We start from the raw sequence: 9302 nt of genomic DNA, 5'->3' as shown, positions 1-9302 counted from the left end.
AGAACAACAACTGATTTTGGGCAACCTTCACTAAATTCGTCTTGGATTGTACTACGACCACACCATCGATAAATACTGGTCCTTGATGGAGCTTCATCGCCAAAAACTGTATCAAATTCATCGATGCACTGTTTTTGAGTTAATCCACGTCGAAAGTTGTAAAAAATCTCACGAAAATGTTCACGATTTAATTCCATTTTTTGGACGAAATTAATCTTTTAATCTACTGTAAACAACACAAATTGCGCTCGTATGTCAAAATGTTCTGAGTACGTATAACCTTAAAAATGTCAAGCTTTACGATAGAGCTGTCAATTGGCAGATTGCAATACAAGGGCTATCCAATCCCAAAATATAAAAGGCAACCCTCGTATACTTTGATTTTCATTGTACTTGATTCAGATTTAGATAAAGCTTCATATAGCATGTGTGTATATGTTCGACCGATATTTTGTAAAATTGGGACAATATGGTAATTTATTGACCGATTCTTACGAAATTTGGTTTATAGTATTCTGCTATGATAATTGGCATTTCGGGTGAATTTTTATCAAAATCGTTTCAGATGAATATAAAGCCCCCATATCCCCCCGCCTCATTTATATTTTGAATTGTGCCCTAGGCATGGGACTATTCATATGAAACCCTTGCAATTATTGAGAATCAATGCATCTGTTTTATAATCTCAAATTCCTTTCAAATATTAGTCACAAAAGAACAACTCCAAACCGCAACAGTAGCTGCCACAATTCCATTGTAAATTCATGTAAATCTGATAATCCGAAAATTGTTTGCCCACATATGTAACCGTAGTAATTTTTGCTAAAAGGAATCGTTTAATCCACCGCAAACGAAATAACAAACAAGACGCATAGCCCCATATATGCCATAAGGGAAAGGGGTGAATTGAGTTAGGGAAACGCCTTTTTCGCTAAAAGCCACAAAAGGAATCAGTTAAAAATTTTTGAAAGCAACAAACATCACAAGCTGGATAGGGTAGGGGTAAGGAAGGAAGGATTGCCAAAGTAGAACGCCCATCGCAAATCAAGGATCAAAGTAAAAGCCTAACAAAAACTGCTCTTCGCCAAAAAAACCAAAACGACAAAAAAAATCATGAATAAATTTTGCGGTTAAATTGTTACATAAATATACAAAAACAACAACAAGGGGACAAGGAGGACACGTGGCCAAGGCCCACGCCATGGCACACTGCAAACACAATAGTGGATGTCCTCCTTCACATGCTTTAGGAAAAGGTAGTCATAAAGCGGTGAGGACAGACATCTAGATGTTTAGGTCTAAGGGAAATTAGAGGGAATTATGTTAGTCTTACATAAAAGGGGTATGCCAATGACGTAGCTGTTTTAACCCCTACCCTATGACAATACAACAACAGCAAAGCCTATAATTATGGGATAATGTTTGATCAGCGTTAAAAAGTTTCAATTTCATGCAACCAAATAAGCAAAGGCGCACACCAACAGTCAACACAGGGGAGTCATGTGGCCAAACTGGTAGACAGACAAACGGAAAAGGATATACGGAAGGGTTTTTTCTTTCTCCTTATTGACATTTGAATTTCAACCCCCCTCAGTTTGAGGGCTCTAGGCGAGTGTATGTTTTTGTTACTAAATATTTTAATTATGCCTCCTTAGGTCAAAACATCATTGTCATACTACAAAACGGCAAGTTCGCTGTGAGTTTGAAAAAACCCTATTTTTGATTAAGATATTCTTGTAATATACGGGTTAACAGCTGACATTTAACGCTGAGTGCAATTCAAGCGATTTGTACAACAAATGTTGCCTTTGAACTGTTTCTCAATTGGTAAATGACTTTTTAATAGATCTTGACTATTCTCTACAATACTGTTGTGCTACAGGGTATTGCAACTGCATTTGCTTGTAACACCTAGAAAGAAAAGAATCAGTGTGTCTGACGGTCTGTCCATCTTTCTGTCCGTCGGTCTGGTCGTTTGTCTGTCCGTCTGTCTATTCCAAATTTGTGAACAAGGCATAGAATACAATTTTCACAAAACCACCTTAAATTTGACACTTCTCTATGGCCTGGAGTCGAAATTAATTGAAATTGCAAGAAAGTCGCTCCCATATATAATATGTTCGTCCGATTTTGTTAATGTTGCAATATTGTGGTTTCAAGTGTTGCAAGTGCAATCTGACATTTCCATGGAATGTTTGACATATTCTAGCATAATCATAATCATATTTAAACGTAAGACCATCATTTGTAGTGTTTACAGAGACTAGAACAAATAAATTTGAAAAAAAAAACAAGTAAGAGCGTGCCAAATTCGGCCGGGCCGAATCTTATATACCCTCCACCATGGATCGCATTTGTGGAGTTCTTATCCCGGCATCTCTTCTAAGGCAAAAAAGGATATAAGAAAATATTTGCTCTGCTATTAGAGCGATATCAAGATATAATCCGATTTGGATCACAACTAAATTATAAGTTGGAGACCTGTGTAAAATGTCAGCCAATTCGAATAAGAATTGCGCCCTTTGGGGGCTCAAGAAATAAAATAGAGAGATCGATTTATATGGGAGCTGTATCGGGCTATAGACTGATTCAGACCATATTAAACACGTATGTTGATGGTCATGAAAGAATCCGTCGTACAAAATTTCAGGCAAATCGGATAAGAATTGCGCCCTCTAGAGGCTCAAGAAGTCAAGACCCAAAATCGGTTTATATAGCAGCTATATCAGGTTATGGACCGATTTGAACCATACGTGGCAAAGTTCTTGGATATCGTAGCAAAACACGTCGTGCAAAATTTTATTCTAATCGGATAAGAACTGCGCACTCTAGAGGCTCAAGAAGTCAAGACCCAAGATCGGTTTATATGACAACTGTATCAGGTTATGAACCGATTTGAACTATACTTGGCACAGTTGTTGGATATCATAGCAAAACACGTCGTGCAAAATTTCATTCCAATCGGATAGGAACTGCGCACTCTAGAGGCTCAAGAAGTCAAGACCCAAGATCGGTTTATTTGGCAGCTATATCAGGTTATGGACCGATTTGAACTATACTTGGCACAGTTGCTGGGTATCAGAACAAAACACGTCGTGCAAAATTTCATTCCAATCGGATAAGAATTGCGCACTCAAGAGGCTCAAGAAGTCAAGACCCAAGATCGGTTTATATGGCAGCTATATCAAAACATGGACCGATATAGCCCATTTACAATACCAACTGACCTACACTAATAAGAAGTATTTGTGCAAAATTTCAAGCGGCTATCTTTACTGCTTCGGAAGTTAGCGTGCTTTCGATAGACAGACGGACGGACATGGCTAGATCGACATAAAATGTCACGACGATCAAGAATATATATAATTTATGGGGTCTCAGACGAATATTTCGAGTAGTTACAAACATAATGACGAAATTAGTATACCCGCCATCCTATGGTGGAGGGTATAACAAGTAAAAGGGCGTTAAGTTCGGCCAGGCCGAACTTTGGATACCCACCACGTCGGGTATATATGTAAACCACCTTTCATCATAATCCGGAGAAAAATGAATAATTTATGACCGCAGGTGTGCCACAAGGCTCTGTCCTTTCCCCTTCCCTTTTTCTTATTTTCATTGACGATCTATTGGGTCAGAATTCGAATCCAGTCTACTCATTTGCCGATGACAGTAGTCTGTGTCATTCATATTCATTCGACCATAGGCCCAGTCTTCAAGAAATTTTGCACAGGAGGCGCATTATGGATGAGATGCTCTCCCAGGATTTGTTGGCCATTTCCGGGGGGGTAGAATAAACAGAGTAGACTTTAACGCACAGAAGACGCAGTGCTGTTTCTTGTCTCACAAGCGATTCACTGACCCACTTCAATCGTCGATATCTATCGACGGTATAGATATTGAGCACTCAGATGCTCTTGATGTTCTGGGCATGAAGATGCAATGTCCGTTGGCCAAAACATTTATTCGAAGTATCGAAAGAAGCATTCAAGTGTTTGGGCTTTCTTAAGCAGTGCAAGAAATATTTCACCTCTTCTGATCTTCTCAATATCTATACTTCCTACATTAGGCCGAGGATAGAATATAACTCTCATATATGGGCAGGATCTCGAAAATCATCCTTGGAGCTACTTGACCGGGTTCAACGGTGAGCGATGGTGTTGATTGGAGACAGTAGGGAATCCAGTTCCATTGTTTCTCTTGAACATCGTCGGAATGTGGGTAGCGTCTTATTGCGCTATCATTATTTTCATGGCGTTTGTTCCAGGGATATTCGTCTACTTATCCCTGACTTTAGGATTTTCACCAGGAATACAAGACTTGAGAGGAAATCACACCCGTTTGCAATTAATTGGCCAGTCGACCGAACCATGCATTACCGAGAAAATTCATTTTTCGCCCGAACCATTCGTATGTGGAATCGACTTCCGGCTAATGTCTTTCTCACCGACATTGACGTTCAGAAATTTAAGACTAATATCAATAAACACTCTTTCACCCCTCCAACCTTTAACTTTCCTAATTGCCAACTGTCACAGTCTCAAATTTCAGCGAAATCGGACAGTAAATGTGCTTTTTATAAGCCAAGACTTTAAATCAAGAGATAGGTCTATATGACAGCTATATCCAAATCTGAACCGATTTGAACCAAATTGGAGAAATTGGCCTAACACAACTCCCTGTCCCAAATTTCGATGAAATCGGACAATAAATGGGCCTTTTATGGGTCCAAAACCTTAAATTGAGCGATCGGTCTATGTGGCAGCTATATTCAAATCCGAACCGATCTGGGCCACATTGAAGAGGGCTGGCGAAGGATCTAACACAACTCCCTGTCCCGAATTTCGGCGAAATCGGATAATAGATGCGCCCTTTATGGGACCAAAACCTTAAATCGTGAAATCGGTCTATATGGCAGCTATATCCAAATCTGGACTGATCTGTGGCATATTGCAGAAAGATATTGAAGAGCCTAACTTAACTCACTGTCCCAAATTTTAGCAAAATCGCATAATAAATGTGGCTTTTATGGGCCTAAGACCCTAAATCGGAGGATCGGTCTGTATGTCAGCTATATCTAAATCTGGAACAGTCCCAAATTTCGGCAAAATCGGATAATAAATGTGGCTTTTATGGGCCTAAGACCCTAAATCGTCCGATCCGTCTATATGGGGGCTATATTTATATATATATATATATATATAGTTCGATATAGCCCATCTTCGAACTTTACCTGCTTATGGACAAAAAAAAAAAAGAATCTGTGCAAAGTTTCGGCTCAATATCTCTGTTTTTAAAGACGTTTTTTAAACGTTTTTCAACAGACAGACGGACGGACATGGCTAGATCGTCTTAGTTTTTACGCTGATCAATAATATATATATACTCTATAGGGTCGGAAATGGATATTTCGATGTGTTGCAAACGGAATGACAAAATGAATATACCCCATCCTTCGGTGGTTGGTATAACAAGTAAAAACGTGTTGGATACCCACCACTACGGATATATAAATCATCCTTTTTATACCCTCCACCATAAGATGGGGGGTATACTAATTTCGTCATTCTGTTTGTAACTACTCGAAATATTCGTCTGAGACCCCATAAAGTATATATATTCTTGATCGTCGTGAAATTTTATGTCGATCTAGCCATGTCCGTCCGTCTGTCCGTCCGTCCGTCCGTCCGTCCGTCCGTCCGTCCGTCCGTCCGTCCGTCCGTCCGTCCGTCCGTCCGTCCGTCCGTCCGTCCGTCCGTCCGTCCGTCCGTCCGTCTGTCTGTCGAAAGCACGCTAACTTCCGAAGGAGTAAAGCTAGCCCCTTGAAATTTTGCACAAATACTTCTTATTAGTGTAGGTCGGTTGGTATTGTAAATGGGCCATATCGGTCCATGTTTTGATATAGCTGCCATATAAACCGATCTTGGGTCTTGACTTCTTGAGCCTCTAGTGTGCGCAATTCTTATCCGATTCGAATGAAATTTTGTACGGCGTGTTTTTTTATGATATCCAACAACTGTGCCAAGTATGGTTCAAATCGGTCCATAACCTGATATAGCTGCCATATAAACCGATCTTGGGTCTTGACTTCTTGAGCCTCTAGAGTGCGCAATTCTTATCCGATTGAAATGAAATTTTGCATGACGTGTTTTGTTTTTATATTCAACAACTGTGCCAAGTATGGCCCAAATCGGTCCATAACATGATATAGCTGCCATATAAACCGATCTTGGGTCTTGACTTCTTGAGCCTCTAGAGAGCGCAATTCTTATCCGATTGAAATGGAATTTCGCACGACGTGTTTTGTTATGATATCCAACAACTGTGCCAAGTATGGTTCAAATCGGTCCATAACCTGATATAGCTGCCATATAAACCGATCTTGGGTCTTGACTTCTTGAGCCTCTAGAGTGCGCAATTCTTATCCGATTGAAATGAAATTTTGCACGACGTGTTTTGTTTTTATATTCAACAACTGTGCCAAGTATGGCTTAAATCGGTCCATAACATGATATAGCTGCCATATAAACCGATCTTGGGTCTTGACTTCTTGAGCCTCTAGAGGGCGCAATTCTTATCCGATTGAAATGGAATTTCGCACGACGTGTTTTGTTATGATACCCAACAACTGTTCCAAGTATGGTTTAAATCGGTCCATAACCTGATATAGCTGCCATATAAACCGATCTTGGGTCTTGACTTCTTGAGCCTCTAGAGTGCGCAATTCTTATCCGATTGGAATGAATTTTTGGCACCAAGTATTTCGTTATGATATCCAACAACTGTGCCAAGTATGGTTGAAATCGGTCCATAACCTGATATAGCTGTCATATTAACAGATCTGGGGATTTGACTTCTTGAGCTTCTAGAGGGCGCAATTCCTATCCGATTTGGCTGAAATTTTGCATGACGTATTTTATTTTTACTTTCAACAACTGTGTCAAATAAGGTTCAAATCGGTCCATAACCTGATATAGCTGTCATATAAACCGATCTGGGATCTTGACTTCTTGACCCCTAGAAGTCGCAATTATTATTACCGATATGCCTGAAATTTTGTACGACGGATCCTCTCATGACCATCAACAAACGTGTTTATTATGGTCTGAATCGGTCTATAGCCCGATACAGATCCCATATAAATCGTTCTCTCTATTTTACTTCGTGAGCCCCAATGGGCGCAATTCTTATACGAATTGGCTGAAAATTTACACAGGTCTCCAACATATAATTTAATTGTGGTCCGAACCGGACCATATCTTGATATCGTTTTAATAGCAGAGCAACTCTTTTCTTATATCCTTTTTTGCCTAAGAAGAGATGCCGGGAAAAGAACTCGACAAATGCGATCCATGGTGGAGGGTATATAAGATTCGGCCCGGCCGAACTTAGCACGCTTTTACTTGTTTATTATAACTCCAGTACCATATCCGCAGTAATAGTCAAATAAGGGCTGGTCTGGATCATATTTTCACGTCCCGAGAACTCTTATAAAAGTAACAGTTTCAGCAAGGTCAGGCAATAAATCCGCTATTAATGGGATTAAGACCCCAAATTGCAACATCTGTCTCTATGGAAATCGGATAATAAATGTGCGCTTTATGGGCCCAAGAACTTAAATCAAGAGATCGGTCTATATGGCAGTAATATCCTGGACCGATCTGAGCCGTCTTCAAGACGGATATCGAGGGACCTTACACAATTGTTTCACATTTCAGCGAAATCGGATAATACATGCACATTTTATGCGGCAAAGAACTTTGATCGAGAAATCGGTCTATGTGTGAGCTATATCCAAATCTGGACCGATTTGGGCCAAATTGAAACAAGTTAAAGCGTTCGGCCGGGCCGAATCCACCACCATGGATTCTGCTAAAATGTGGGAGCTATATCTGGTTATAGACCGATTTGGACCGTACTTGGCAAGTTGTTGGAAGTCATAGCAGAACACTGCTTGCAAAATTTCAGCCAAATCGGAAAAAATTGAGGCTTCCAGGGGATCGAGGAGTCAAAACGGGAGATCGGTTTATATGGGAGCTATATCAAGTTTTTGACCGATTTGATCCGTACTTGGTACTGTTGTTGAAAGTCATAACAAATCGGACAAAAACTGCGGTTTCCTTAAGAATTCAAATTGGGAGATCGGTTTATATGGGACTTGTAATGTCTCAAGAAGTAATGGCTCAAGAAGTCAAATCGGGAGATCGGTTTATATGAAGCTATATCACACTAAAGACTGATTCGAACCGTACTTGGTTCATGCATGCAAAATTTCAACCAAATCCAACAAAAATTGCGGCTTGTAAGGGCTCAAGAAGTCAAATCGGGAGATCGGTTTATATGAGAGCTATTTCAGGTTATAGACCGAATCGGACCGTACTTGGCACAGTTGTTGGAAGTCGTTACAGAATACTACATTAAAAAACAGTCGTTGAGGTAGACGTTTAACCTATCGCAGATGTCATCAATGGGTGGGTGCATGATCGTACAATCGTTTGCATATGATGAGATGTCTACGCCGTCTGCGGGGGTGGAATGAAGGATAGGTAGAGGTTAAACAATGCCGGAGATATCACCCCACCAGTTTCACTTTAAGGTTTTTTTAATTTCTTATCTCTAAATTCCTCAAATGACTGGCGACCATACAGATAATTCGCCACCCAACGATACAGGCCTTGCTGGAGGGACGTATTGGCAATGTCCTCAAATAGAGTGGCATGGCTGACCGTCCTATCACATACCCTAGGTTCATTGAAGCCACAGCAAATGTGTGCGGTGATGGCATGCAAAACTGTTTTTGTGCTATGCAGTCTTCGAAATCCATGCTGATTCCAACGAGGCTCGGGAGGAGTAGAGCCTCAAACGTGTTTGCTACTGGTGAGAGAAAGGAGATTGGTCTGTGCGACTCCCCCATTTTCTGGTCCCTTCCAGACTTCTGCAGCGGGATCACTGTGCCCATCTTCCATGGCTGCCCATCGGCTTGGAGACCATGGATTCGACGAATTGCGCTCCTCCTGGCCCTTTCACTCGCGGGATACACAATAAATTGATGGTTGAACAACCTGCCACAGCTCTTCGGATCAGTCACAGTAACGTCTTCAAATGTGACTGAGGTCCTGTAATCTCATCTACAGGGGTTCGAGAGAGAGTTAACAGTAGACCACAGCTTGCCTATCCGGTTACATTTCTCCAAGTGTTCCAGGCACAAGTTGCACTTATGTTCGCTGACTACCCTGTTTATTTCCAGGTTCAGATTACTGATTGTGGGATTAGTGGGGTCCGTACGAACGAACCCATCACGC

This window comes from Stomoxys calcitrans, chromosome 3 (genome assembly GCF_963082655.1).
Source record: "Stomoxys calcitrans chromosome 3, idStoCalc2.1, whole genome shotgun sequence".
In the NCBI taxonomy this organism is placed as follows: Eukaryota; Metazoa; Arthropoda; class Insecta; order Diptera; family Muscidae; genus Stomoxys; species Stomoxys calcitrans.
The sequence above is the reverse complement of the archived record's forward strand: the minus strand, read 5'-3'. Positions refer to the sequence as shown.